Source organism: Sturnira hondurensis, unplaced genomic scaffold (genome assembly GCF_014824575.4).
Source record: "Sturnira hondurensis isolate 20B ecotype Veracruz unplaced genomic scaffold, ASM1482457v3 Scaffold0008135, whole genome shotgun sequence".
In the NCBI taxonomy this organism is placed as follows: Eukaryota; Metazoa; Chordata; class Mammalia; order Chiroptera; family Phyllostomidae; genus Sturnira; species Sturnira hondurensis.
This window is the reverse complement of record NW_028080766.1, coordinates 154912-169291: the sequence shown is the minus strand read 5'-3', so window position 1 is coordinate 169291 and position 14380 is coordinate 154912. Positions and strand designations below refer to the sequence as shown.

Sequence of the window (14380 nt, the reverse complement as noted above, 5' to 3'; positions counted from 1 at the left end):
CCCTCTCTAAAAATAAATAAATAAAATCTTTAAAAAATACAATTTTATAATTATGTAAAATAGTGACATGGTTGCAAAGGCAAACCTATAAAACAAAGCATACCAATGGGGCCTAGTGTTGATTCTTACCCCGCTACCCTATTCTTCCCTGTCCTTACAGGAGATCATTTAAGAAATATTTTTCCTTGCATTATTTTTAATTTTTTTCCTTGCACATATTTTTAATATATGCATATATATGTACATATACACATGTACAAGCATGTACACAAAATGGACACACATGCATGTGAACATACATATAGGAATATACACACGTCTATGTTTCTATCCACTCCCCTGTAATAAATGGTATCACACCAAACAGACTTTTCTCCATCTGGCTTTTGTCACTTAAAGATCTATCTCAACAACCCACCAACATCTGCATTGGCTGCTCTGATAATTTACCACAAACTTGGTGGCTTAAAACAACAAATTTATTGTCAACAGTTCTTTTTTTTAAAATTTATTTAATTATTTTTCAAGTAGTTTTCTGTCTATTACTCCCATCCCACCCACCCCCTGCTCCCCCCTCCCATTTCCACCCTTCTCAGTTGTTGTCCATGTATCCTTTATACTTGTTCCTCTAAATCCCTCCCCTATTTCCCCTGAAATTCCCTCCCCTCTCCCCTCTGGTCACTGTCCCCCTGTTCTCTATTTCAGTGTCTTTGGTTCTATTTTGCTTGCTTGTTTGTTTTGTTGTTTAGCTTCCTGTTAAAGGTGAGATCATATGGTATTTGTCCTTCAATATTGTCAACAGTTCTAAAGCCCAGAAGCCTGAAATCAAGGCTTCGGTAGGGCTTGCCCGAAGGATCTGGGTGAGGCTCCTTTCTGCCTCTTCCAGGTGTTGGGGCTGCCCCCCCCCCCGCCCCGCCACCTTGTCCTTGGAGATCCCTTGCTTGTTGAGCCATCACTGAACCTTTGCCCCCGTCTCCACACCGCCCTCTCCTCCTTATCTCCCCCTTTTCCTCTTCCGTCTATTAGGAGAACACAAGTCCTTGGATTTAGGACCCACTAGTTAATCCAAGATGATCTCATCTTCAAATCTTCGGTGACCTCTGCAAAGTCACTTTTCCAAATAAGGTCACATCCACACATTCCAGATGGGCATAGTTTTGGATGGTCATCATTCGACCACTACCATCTGCCCTCTGGTTCCCCCAAATTCATATTCATCCCCCACACAAATTCCACTGACCTGCTCCCACATCCCCAGAGCCATATGTACAGTCTCCATTTGTCTTTGCCTTTGCACTCTGCATTAGTGGAGGGGACAAGTTATTCCATCCCTGGTATTTCTGGTGTTCTGCTATTAAAAAGACTTCAGCAATGCAAAGCCTGTGCAGGCATCTCTTCATGGTTTCGCCAGGGTTTCTGGTATATAGATGCCTTGTCGTGGGGTCCCACGGTCAGAGGGAAAATGCATGCGGCATTCAGCCAGGTATCGCCACCTTTCCCTCCTAGGGGCGGACCATTTTGCGTTGTCACTAGCAATACATGCAACAGTTTCCCCACAATGTCACCAGTATAATGTTATCACACTAGTGAGACTTTGCCACGTGCAGAGCTGAGCAATAAGATGTCAGTGTGCTTTTCTTTGAGCGACGCTACTTTAATTAGAGGCGTTTACAGGTACATTTTAATACCTGTTAAGCTGGCCCTCCTTCCTTTCTTCTTTTTTGGGGTTTTCTTGGTGATCCTTGCTTATTCATTCCTTGAGAGGAATTTCATAATCAACTTATCTAGCTTCAGAGGGGAAATGATGACATTGTTATTAGAATTGCATTAAATGTACAAATTAGGGAGAACTAACATCCTATGATGTTGAATTCTTTTAACTGATTTATTTCCATTTGTTGAAGACTCATTTTGTGTCTGTCAGGAATGCTTTACTGTTTTGTCATGTATTTTGGATATTTCTTGACAGGTTTTTGTCTATTTAATTTTGTGTTTTTAACAACATGGTGTGTTTTAACATGAATGGATGTTGGATTTTTTCAAATTTCTTTTCTCTGTCTCTATAAGATGCTCATATGATCTTCCTCCTTAACTCTAAAAACATGATTGATTATATCAATGGACTTCCTAATGGAGAAGAATCCTTGCTTTTGTAAAATAAACTTCTTTGGTCATGATATACAGATAGGAATGTGCTTTGGAGTTGGTTTGCTAGTGATTTATTTATTATTTTTGCATTCATACTCTGTAATTATTTTCAGTGTATTATCAGCCAGGGTGATCAATGTTATACTCCACAAAACCAACATGCCCATTTTTATTCTTTTTCTTGGCTCAGATAAGAGAAGTTTGGGAGAATTCTGCTGTGGAAACACCTGGGTATGGTCCATGCTTTTTCCACTCGGGACTCCTTAAACAATTTTCTCTATTTCCTCTATGGAAATTGAGCTTTTTATACTTATCTCTTGAGGCCAATTTTGGTAAGTTCTATTTTTCTTAAAAATGCCTCATTTTATCTATGTTTCCCAAGTTATTCATAGAAAGCTGTACAGAGGAATGTTTTGTAATTTCCTTCATTTTGATGGAAATGATTGATGGGTCAATCAATCATGGGTCTTTTCCCATCATAATTTCCAGCTTTTTGTACTTGTGTTTCCTCCTTTGTTTTTCCTTGAGGAGGTTAGTTATTGGGTTAACTTAAAAATTTTTCCTTTTAAAAGAGAACCAGCTCTTAGTTTTGTTAGTCATCCTGTAGTTTATTTTATAACTCATGAAATGCTGTTCTATTTTCATTAATTCTTCATTTCCAATTTGTGTGTGTCTGTATGTGTGTCTTACTTAACTGTCTTTTTGTAGTTGTGTGAGTTGGCTGCATTTATTTTTATTTTAAACCAATTTAGCACTATAACCCAGGGGCCCCCAACCTTCTTGGCACCAGGGACCAGTTTCGTGGAAGACAATTTTTCCACAGGGGTGTGAGGGGGCAGGTGGGAAGATAGGGGTAGAACTCAGGCAGTAATGTAAGCGGCGTCTGCAGACGGGACCAGAAGGAGGGAGGTTGGGGACCCCTGCTATAAACTTTTCTTTGTTAACTAATATGTTGAGTTTTCATTATTATTATTCCTAGGAAATTCTATAATCTCACTTTGTATTTCCCCTTTGATCCAAGAAGTATTTATTAACAATGCCTTTAAATTTTTTTCAAGATTTAAAGGTCTTCACAAATTTTTGTTATTAATGTCTACTTTTATTGCAAAATAGTCAGAATATCCTGCTTGTGTGTGTGTGTGTGTGTGTGTGTGTGTGTGTTTATTATTCTTTGGAACCTACTGAGGTTTTCTTTGTGGCCAATGATATTGTCAGCTTTTGTGACTACTCCATGAAAAACAGGCACATTGTGCCTGATTAGGTTCAGAAATTGGTTGATTGATACATACATATATATACATACATGCATGAATACATACATATGAGGGGGACCCAAGAAAAAACAAAATTATGTTCTGGAGGGCGGACCCCTTGCAGTCCAGGCTTCCCCCACGAGGTGAGTGCTCCGGGAACCCATCTGCATCAGTACACCAGCTGGCGTTGCTATGAGAGGCTGCGTTTAGCTTCAATGAAGTTTTTTGAAGACTCTCAGCGTGTTTGCCCATTTCATGATGGGTGATTTAGGAGTGCACGTGCTCATACTGCACTGAGTATTTGGCAGTTTTTGACCAAAAATGACATGACCCCTGTGCCCCACCTTCCCTATTCACCTGATCTCACCCTGAACCACTTTTTTTTGTTTCCCTGTTTTTTGGGTCCCCTTTCATGTTAGTTTCCCGGGATTGCCGTAATAAATTACCATAAGCCAGGTGGCTTAAAACAACAGAGATTTTCTTCTTTGTCATTCTGGAGGTCAGAGGGCAGAAATCAAGGCATTGGCAGGACTGCATCCCCCACCTCCACAAAGTTTCTAGGAGGGTACTTCCTGGCCCCTTGCAGTTTCTGGGGGCTCTAAGCTTTCATTTATTTACTTAGAGAGAGGGGAAGAGAGAGGGAGAGAAACATCAATATGTGGTTGCCTCTCCCACGGACCCCACTGGGGACCTGACCTGCAACCTAGGCATGTGCCCTGACTGGGAATTGAACCAGCAACCATTTGGTTTGCAACCCATGCTTAATCTACTGAGTCACACTAGCCAGGGCCCCTTTCTCTTAAGAAGACACCAATCCTTGAATTTATGGGCCCCATACATTTCACCTCGAAGATTCTTAGATAAGGTCATATTCTGAGCTTGCCGTGGACATGAATTCGGAGGGACACTCTTCAGCCCTACTGCACATATCTGCATATAAGCAGCTCTATTTTATCAACTGCTGATCAAGTCTGGGTTTGCTGTACCTTTACTCAGGTCTTGTCTACTGGAGCTGCCCCGGGTGCACTGACCGTGTGTGGCGGTGTTTGTTTTTCCTCACATCACTGGCAGTTTGCACTTTGAAAGCCCCACACTGCCCGCATCAGAGCCTGCCCACCGTTGATGGACTGTAAGCTCTGAGCACAGGGCACCGGGTCACCACAAAGCATGGCTAGCCCTCGAGCCTTGCACACAAGCCAGTGAATCAATGAGTCAGGGTTCTACTAGGTGACTGTTGTGGCTGCAACGGGTAACCACAGACTTAGTGGCATAAAGCAACACAGATTTATTTTCTTATATTTCTGGGGTTCAGAAGTGTCTAGTGGGTCTCAGTGGGCTAACACAATGGTGTCAGCAGGGCTGCATTCCTTCTGGAGGCTCCAGGGGACAGTCACCTTCCTAGCCATTTCCAGCTTCTAGAGGCCACTTGTGTTTATTGGCTCAACGCCCCTCCTTCCTTCTTCAAGGCCAGCAGCGCTGCATCTTCAAATATCTGTCTCTGTGACCTCTGCTTCTGTAGTCGCACCTCCTTCTCTGACTCTGCCTCCCTCCTGTAAGGGCCCTTGTGATGACGTCACCCGGGATCACTCCTCCATCTCAGGAGCTACAACCTAGCCACAGCTGCAGCGTCTCTTTTGGCCTGTGAGGTGGGGGAGTCGTCATTATCCAGCTGTCCACAGAAGCACTCATTTTTGAAGGACATGGTCGTTTATCCCAACATGTGTGTGCTCTTATCAGGCGTCTCAATTTTTGCTTTGAAACAGCACGTCGGATGCTACCTTCTCACCTTTTGTGGCATTGGAAGCATCTTGCCTTGGCCCTGTGGCTACAGGCGTGCAGCCTTCTGGGATCTACCTTTCCCGCCAGCAGACACCCTGGCCAGATGGCTTTTCCTTTCCTGCAATTACAGGCAGAATCCCCTGGGTAATAAACAGAAACTGTTTTATTTAATAAATTGGGAGTGAATTGAAAATAACTGCTTTACAGCACCATCCAATAAAACTATCTGTGATGACGGAACTGCGGCGCACCTGGACAGGTGGCTAATGTGACTGAGGGACTGGATTTTAGATGTGATTAATTCAAATGAATTCAAATATAAACAGAAACTTGTGCTACCACATAGAAGCAGAGCAACTCAACCAAACTCATCTTTCCAACCCAAAGCACCTGGATAAGTATCCGCTTTTCCCAAAGACCAGGGTGGGAGAAGGTGCCCCTCGTTCAGTTGCAATCACGCAGCCTACTTCCATTGCCTCGGTCCGGGGGAGAGGCTGTATCCAACTCCACACCCAGTAGCCTGAAGCCAGCCGTGGTGGGAGAATTTACATCATGAGATTCTACAAACACTACAAACCAGGGTTCCCCCACTCCCTATCCTTGGAGAGCTGGGTTATTGAACCTGGACCGGTACACTCAATGTGGGGAGACGGGTATACTGAACTGCCTTAGGACAACCTGAGTTTCCTGGTGCCCTAGGAGAAAAAGGAGGCGCTGTCAATTATACAGTGCTTACTGTTGGAGAGGAAAAGGGTGGAGGGCCTCCTTAGGGGAAGCATGATTCTCTTGGCCCTTAGTGCTATCCAGGTTGTCTTCCCAGGCTTCCTAGAATGGACAGCGCCCAGGACAACAACTCTACCGCAAAAATGCAGAGGGTGTTCAAAGCTGTGGTTTGTCACCTCACCCAAGGCCATCCGTTTGGATAGACATCAGGATAAGATGGTCCCATTTGCACCTTTCAAATGGCCACCACAGTCTCTGACCACAGCTCAGAATGCATGGGGGAGGCTAGATTGTATATTCTAGTAGCCTGCATCATTCACCTATATTTCAAGTCTTAGATGGCATTGACCATGTGGATAGCACCAAGCTAGGTGTGGGGTCATCCATTTGTTCTTTTGGAGCATGTGCCTAGGTCTGCAGGAGCTCAGGACATAAGGGCAGAAGAAAGAGGTCCTTCCCTGCAGGTTTTAGAAGACCCACCATTTACAGAATAACTTACCAGATACTCAGTCTGGAATTTTAGAGGAGGTAAGGACAGTGCTTGCCTTGGCTGCAAAACTTATGTGGCCACCAAAAGAAAAAAAAAAGTACTAATAAAGATAATATTTATAAAAAGTAAATTTGGTGGAAAAAATTAGAGTGAGCAAGATGTCACGTTTTAAAACAATAACAGGCTGTTCTTGTTCGACAACGCTGCATTGCTGGGCAAGGGAAACAGTGATTCCTAAGCAGCCAGGGGTTATACACCCTGTAGGTCCCCACAGAGTGAGTTGATGTGGTTGACAATGGAATGTAAATATGGTCCACATGGGGCTTTACATACAGTAGTGTATATGTGTTTGTAGAATCTTTATAACTTCACCCACTTGGCTCAAAATCTGGGAGGATATTTTTTAAATTTTTTTTTAGATTTTTATTTATTTATCTTTAGAGGGGAAGGGAAGGAGAGAGGGAGAGAAATATCAATGTATGGTTGCCTCTCACGTGTCCCCTGTTGGGAACTGGCCTGCAACCCAGGCATGTGCCCTGACTGGGAATCGAACCGCAATCATGTGGTTCACAGGCCCACGCTCAATCCACTGAGCTACACCAGCCAGGGCCTGGGAGGATATTTTGATAAGCATGTTCAGGGGTATACGCTTGCCTTGTGTCTCAGGCACTGCTGCGCCTCTGCGAAGCATTGCCTGCTCTTTCTGCGCTGCAGAATATTATTGCAGCGACGGCTACAGCTCCCCGCTTCACACAAGGGAACATGGAAGCTGACAGAGGCTTGGCAGAATAAACCAGACATTAATGCTGTAATCTGGTCATGTCCTACTTCAAGATGGGTGTAGGATAGAAGGCGATAATTTTGGCTGCGAACATCTGGAGACAATTTTGGTTCTGATGTAACATTGGATTTCGGAGACAGCGCTGATCACTGTGCTTTCAAAGACAGGTAAACTCACTCCCCACTCTCCTTCAGAAGCTTGGGTGTGCACCTGAGTGAATGATTTGGATGTAACTTGGCAAATGCTGTGGAGGGCCCCAGGGAGCTGGGATGGCGCCAGAGTGCCAAGCCCAGGCACCTGGTGGAGGACCCTGCCTGAGCATAGGGCTCCCCAGGCAACAGAGCTAGTGACTACTGTCGGGTCAGGGCTGCCTTCAAAACAGGCCACAGCATGCTTGCTCCCCCTTGTCAGGCTGCTGCGAGAAGCCAGTGACATTGGCGGCATTAATGTAAGGGGGCTTGAACACTGGTTTTTACTTCATAGTGTGTTTCCATGTCTACAACAACTTCCCTTCAACCTCGACTCCACAGCCACTGGGCTCTTGGCCCCAAATAACCACCCTTGGCAGTGTCCTGTGCATCGATTGGGAAATAGTGTATGAACAGACAGGTGGTTATATTCCGCATGCCAGGAATATCACCTTTAGTAATTCTAAAGCAGGGTTTCCCCACCTCAGCACTATTGATAACCTGGCCTGGAACATCCTCCGTTGAGAGGCTGCCCCGGGCACTGCGGGGTGCTGAGCAGCATCCCCGCCTACCACCCCCTGAATGCCAGCAGCACCCCATCCTGTTGTGGCTGCCAGAAATGTCCCCATACATTGCCAGGTGTCCCAGCAGCAGATAAATAAAAGGAAAAGGATTCAAATGGGTGAAAAGCAGAAATCCACGGAAAAAAAGAAGGTGCCGGTGTGGAGAAATGAAAGCTCAAATGTATGACTTAAGTATTGAAAGAATCTGTTCATACAGGATGGGGACCATGAACTTTCTGTCCACAGGGCAGAAGAAGAAGTGAATTTAAGTGGAAGAGAACTGGAGCCTGGTCCTCCACACAACTGAACATTAACACCAGCTCCTGGCTTGCATTTCCCTTCCTGTAGATGTTTCTGAGCAGCAGTTCTCAGGGCTTCTTCCAAGTATGTAACTTCCCTGTGGTCTCATTCTCAGACTTGCCTCCCAGCAGGGCCCCCAAATGCCGGTCTTTGCTCCCACCTAGATCAAAGAAGGGACTGCCTCCTGTCCCCAAGCTAGAGAACACTGGGACCTCTCAACACTGAAGGGAGAAAAGGGACAGCAAGAAGCAATCGAACATATTGACAAAACAGAAAATGAAATAGACTTAACAAACAATCCAGGGAGGAGATTTTGAAAGTAGAACAGAATATAACAAACTCTGCCAACCATTTCTTTTTCCAGAACAGGTCAGAATTGATCACCAAAATCCCCAATTTCTGAGTAAGAACACTTGTCAACCATGCACAAGTGTCTGCACTACTTGGAAAAGGGGTGGAAACAATTATTTGACAAGAGTTCAAGTGACGGAATTTAAAGATAGTAAATCAGATTAGAGAATACATCATTATTTTCATGAAAATCCCTATTTCAAAACCAAAATTCTCTCTGGAGAATTTTATCTGAATGAGAGTGGTGATTTATTTTCAAAGCCCGCTGACATCAAATGGAAATCTTGGAAGGATATGAGAGAATGTTCAAGTGGAATGCAGAGTGAAGGCAGGCAGCGTAAGGAACCAGAGAACTTCTTCGCCCGCTTTACTGACCGTCCTGATGCAGGTGCAGATGAGTCAGGAGAAGCCGTAACGATGGTGCGTGGCCAAACCCGTTACAGTACTACTTGGTCCCTGACATGGATGATAAGAAGGGGAAGGAGAAGATGATGGTGATGAAGATGAAGGAGAAGAAGATGAAAGAGAAGATGACCGATGGGACACCGATGGATCCCAAGGTTCGTTTCTAACTTTCTCCAGTCCCTGGGAGCAAGCTGCAGTCCTTTTTGGCTTTGTTTTTTCTCGTGCTCAGTCTCCCTGTGTTTGAGGTCTCTTTTCTCTTCTTCACACCGTGGCTCTTGCCTCATTTGGGGGGTGCTGTGCCTTCAGCAGAATATGGGGGTGGGGAAGAATCTCTGCCCCTTTCTGTTCCAAATTCATCTTTGTCCCTTCCTGTCTCAAGAAAAACATTATGGAATCAACACACTGTGGGAAAAAAAGAAAAGCCTTCTGTTTCCTTAGCTCTGCTGGAAGCTGGAGGGTGCTAGGCGCCTGGGAAGCAGCGAACAGAATTCCAGTTTTTCCTCCTTTCTCTGTGTATTGGACTCAGGGATCACACTGTGTCTCTAAGTGAATATGGACAGTCAGCATTTACCAACATGTATCTGTCTACTTTCTCTTGTTTAAAAAAAGGAACTGAAAAATAAAAGGGGTTATAGGCCAGCTTCTCCTTTGGCATGTTTCACTGTGATGTTTAGTGGACATCCTTGCAATTGAGGATGACCCTTTTAACATAAAATTCTTTCCCAATGGAGACTTGAGCACTGCCACTCAATGGGAGGGTCAGCAGACCCTGTGCAATCTTATTCAGGATGGCCACTTCTCTATTGTAATTTTGTTCCTGTTCATTTTAAAATTTCTGTTTCACTGGAAAGGCAATGCTCAGTTTTAAATGTTAAAAGTGTGCAAGTTGCTTTGTTACAATAAAACTAGATGTGTACACCGAGGATGTGATGCTTCCCTCTCAGAACACATATGACTTTTCAAGTTTGAATCGCATAACTTATTGTCAGATTGCGTCAACCTACCCCTGACTGGTGTGGCTCCATTGCTTGGGCATCGTCCTGCAAACAAAAGGGTTTCGGGTTCAATCCCTGGTCTTTGCAGGCTGACCCCAGGGCTTATGTTCACGGACTAAAGGGATTGGAATCAATGCACAGCTGGAAAATATTACAAGTACAATTTGCTATCAGTTTCAGAAATCTCTAAATCATTCAGGATACCAGACTGCTTAAAACTCAGCTCTGAGTGTATTGTGCTCTTAATTTTGTATTTCAAGTTGCTATTTTAAAAAGGTGGGTGTATATATACCTGGGTATAATAATAGTGCCCGCCACCACCATCAGACAGACCTGCTGCTCTGAAGCTGAGTTACACACAGGGCTGTTGCCGGCATGTCTCCTTGGCTCTATAAAATGTGGCCAAGAAAACAGGTTTTCAGTGAGAAGTCTGAATTGGTGGCTAAGAAACTCAGATCGGGAGTACTTTTGTCCCTAAGTACCAGCTATTTAGCATATCATTCTCAAACGAGACCCATCTATGTGAGTCTGGGCAAGATGGTAGACTCTGCTCCGTCTGCTAAATGCCGTTGTGCACAGAGCAACATTACATAGAGCAACATTTTGAGAAGCTACCTAATACCTATGCTTCTTAAAAAAGATTTTGTTTATTTATTTTTAGAGAAGAAGGGACGGAGAAAGAGAGGAAGAGAAACATCCATGTGTGGTTGCCTCTCACACGCCCCCACCTGAGGACCTGGCCCACAACCCAGGCACGCGCCCTGACTGGGAATCGAACTGGCAACCCTTTGCTTCACAGGCCAGCGCTCAATCCCTTCCTGAGCCACGCCAGCCAGGGCTACCTATGTTTTTTAATGCTGTAAAATATAGTAGCTAGAAATGAAATGCCACTTAACTTTTTCAGAGATAAATTTATGGGCAGGCTGGTCAAATTAAAAACTATTTGCTGTATAAAACTTTATAAATGAAACTATCCCATCAGTAGGCAAAGTGTCATGTGAACCTATCTTGATGGATAGTATGTAATTTTGGCACAGGTCTCTGCTTAGTAAATATATCACTGTATACTGGTCAGGAATCTTGCTCCAGTAAAAGAACATAGCTTTTTTTTAAAAAAGATTTTTATGAGCAGAACAATCTAGGAAGACTAGGAATTGTTTTCTGGGAGCTTTGTGGTTAAGATCTGAGAGTCTTCAATTAAAATCTGCATTAAACAGTACCCCAAAATGTTTACTCTATGATCACATGTCTACTATAGTGCTTTTAAGAAAACAAGCAACAGTAACTGTTTCTTCTTACAAAAGCAATACATGTTAATCCAGAAAAATCAGAAAATGTAGCTAAACTAAAAAGAAGAAATGCACAAAATACCCTTCATTCCAGTAACCAGTGAAATACCACGCTTGATACTTTCATGAGCTCACTTCCTAATTGTTTTCCATGTTCATATATTTCAGTCTTTGGGCAGATAGAAATATATCACACCCAGTACCCTAGAAGGGTTGATCAACACATAATACTTTAGAGTTTGCTTTTTTTCCCATTTAATAAACTGTGAAGGGATTTCCACGTCAAAAAGTATCGACTTCCGTGTTCATTTCAAGTCTTCCATTGAACAGATATCTTATAATTTAACCCATCCTCTGTTTTTGGAGGTTTAACTCGCCTTCAGTGCTTTGAGATCATAAATAATAAATACCGCAGCAAACTTTTCCAAAGTGGTTGTTTGTATTCCCTTCCTGTTCCCCACTGTCAAAATTCCACAGTCATGGGGACCACAGTATTTGTCAAACATGCAGAGTTGTAAGGCTCTTGGTAAAAAAAAAAAAATGCTACACAGCCCACAAGGAAGATTGTTCAATTTGCATTCTCATGGGTGGTATCTTTTTCTTTTAATTAAAAAAATCTTTGCCAATTTGACGAGTGTCATGGTGGGTATGGAGGATGTTGGAATTGTTGTGTCATTCTGTTAAAAATTGCAGTTTTCCGGCCTTTTCTGAATTGCCTATTTGCTGTAATGCCTTTTACACTTGAGCAGTCACCTTGAAAACGGAAGGTGAAACTAAGCAATGGGCAAAACAGTCACCCAAAGGGAGGAAGGTGGTTCTACTTTCGACATTCGCACCAATTTGGAACACAAAGCAAATCACCTCCGACCGCAGGAGGGCCATTTTATAGGACGCCCGCCCCACGCTGATTCTTGGAACTGCGTCGCAGTGGTCTGCACAACCCCGCAGGGCTTGCTGTGCTGGGGACGCTGGGTGTTCTCTGGGCAAGAATGCCCCAGTGCAGGCGAAAGAAATTGGCCTGCCCGGCCTCCAGAGACAAGAGGTGACAGAGCCGAGTGGGCAGGGCTGAGTGGCTGGGCGGAGCACGTGACACTCCCCGGCTGGCTGGGGGTGGGGTGGGAAGGCCTGGTTGTGTGAGGCTGAAATCGACTGTCACCTGTGGCAGGAGAGTGAACCTGTCAATTTCTATCTCCATCAGACCCTGAACCCACAAGAGAGGGGATTTCGGTAACATTTTAACTCTATATCTCAGGCATCTGAAAGCAGAAGGTAAGTTGCTTATCACTCAAAGAAACAAACTTGAGAAGAGTAACCTAGGAAAACCTCACGGCCACTTTGTTGATCTTTAAAATCTGGTGTTGAAAATAATCGGTGGCTGAGAGAGGGTCATATTTACCCCCAAATTAGAGACTGGCATTCTGAACAGAAATTGTGTTCATCTGGAGGGAATGGCAGTCAAATGCCTGGGGTTAAATATAGAAGGACACGAAAGCTGCTGGAATAAATAGCAAGTAAGCCTGGCCTGCTTGTAAAACAATCCATTTCACATCCCCTCCAGGGGCACGATGAAGGGAATGTGAAAACGGTGATTCCAATGTAAGTGCAAGCAAACTAGTCTATGTGAAACTGGAATACAAACAAAAACAGTTCTTGCTCTTGTCCTTTCATAGTTCAAAAACATTTATGTGGTTTGGCGAGCCAAGTTGATACATTCACTGTTTGAGTTTGAAATATGCCATTTCTAATTTACAAAATGACCACAGTTGGAATTATCTCGGGCTTTCTAGGCAAGGCTGGTGTTGATTGTGCACGAGGAATGTTGACATTGTACATATTTTCTAGAATAGTACAATGACTCACTTCTGCAGAATGTGATGAAAATCAGAAAATGTGAAATAATGAGCTACTGTGAATTAACTCTGCCATGTCAAGACAGATCAAAGTCTTTGCCAGAAGATTTAAGAAAACACACAGACACGTGGACAGCCATGCTCATGCAATAGGACTTTATTTTAAATAATCAGATGTTCAAGGAAGTAGTATAAATATATGTTGTCACTACCTTTTTCTTTGGCAAATACAGGTTAATGCTGGAATGTAGCTATTGGGAGTCATTAAGAGCATTATTCATCGGTGCAATTAATATAATATTCCATAATGAATATGCTTCAAATGCAAGTGTTTGCTATCCTGTTTCACATGTGATTTGAAACATTGGCCCTCTATGTAAAGTATGTCCATGCACTCTATATTTTCACTGTCAATTTCATTTACAGAAAATATACTTATTTCTCCACTGCATTTGATAAAGACTTTTTAAAATAAAATGCTAAATTATTTCCTTTCATTACTAATCCCCTTACTGCTAGCTCTCTTGAAGTCCTATTACGTGCGCGGAGCCTGTAATAATTTGGATTTCTCCCCCTTTGCCGTTTGTTTCCCATAGTTGGTGGAAGGCCAAGCCAGCGGCGCGCAGCGAGCTCAGAGCCCAGAAGGGAGCCTGGAGCTTCCCGGCCACTCGTCCCTCACCTCCAGAGACACCCAGGGTCTCCCCCAAGCCCAGCCTGCCTGCCCACCACTTCTCCCCACCTCCCGTGGGCCGCCCCCATCGAGGGTGTCACGTGGCGGCGTGGGACCCGCCTCCGGTGACGTCATCGCGCTCGCAGCCTTGGCGTTGAAGAAAGGATGCTCTAGCTAGGATGCTGTGCAGGTGGGTGGCCAGGCTACGCCATGCGGCACTGCAGGTAAGGGGCGCGCGTCTCCTCGTCCCATCCGCGGGTCTGCAGCCTGGCAGCGCCCCAGGAAGGCAAAGCGGGGTCTCCGGTTGCTCCAGTTTTGCATGCACCAGGTGTGGGGCCGGGGGAGAGAGGGGCTGCTGCAGGCCAGCGTGACTTGGGTCTTTTGCATGCCCATCCCAGGCAAGTGGGCAGGGGCCAGGCAGGAAGACTTGGTCTCTTGCTCCGGAGGGGAAAAATCTGGAATGATCACTAGTACAGGCTTTAGAAGGAGAGAGTGGGGCCTGGTCAAGATAACTATCAACTATTTCCAGCTGTCATTGTGCTTCTTAAATAACGGTCCATTTACTAATTCTGACAGGGGTTTGCCCTCAGAATTG

At 44.3% G+C, this 14380-nt stretch overlaps 1 protein-coding gene and 1 pseudogene across 3 annotated transcripts in view; both read left to right on the top strand.

Moving 5' to 3' along the window:
- Positions 1–8040: 8040 nt before the first annotated feature.
- LOC118992191 (protein SET-like) lies at positions 8041–13963 on the top strand (annotated as a pseudogene).
- The window catches only part of CLCN4 (Cl-/H+ antiporter 4), a 51211-nt gene continuing 49212 nt past the window's right edge, over positions 12382–14380 (top strand). Inside the window, exons 1-2 of one of the 3 annotated variants that reach the window (XM_037053866.1) lie at positions 12382–12534; positions 13712–13975. The gene's annotated coding sequence lies outside the window, so the exon portion shown is untranslated. Of the gene's footprint in view, positions 12535–13711; positions 14010–14380 lie in introns of all 3 variants that reach the window. The other 2 variants (XM_037053865.1, XM_037053867.1) reach the window with 2 other exon arrangements.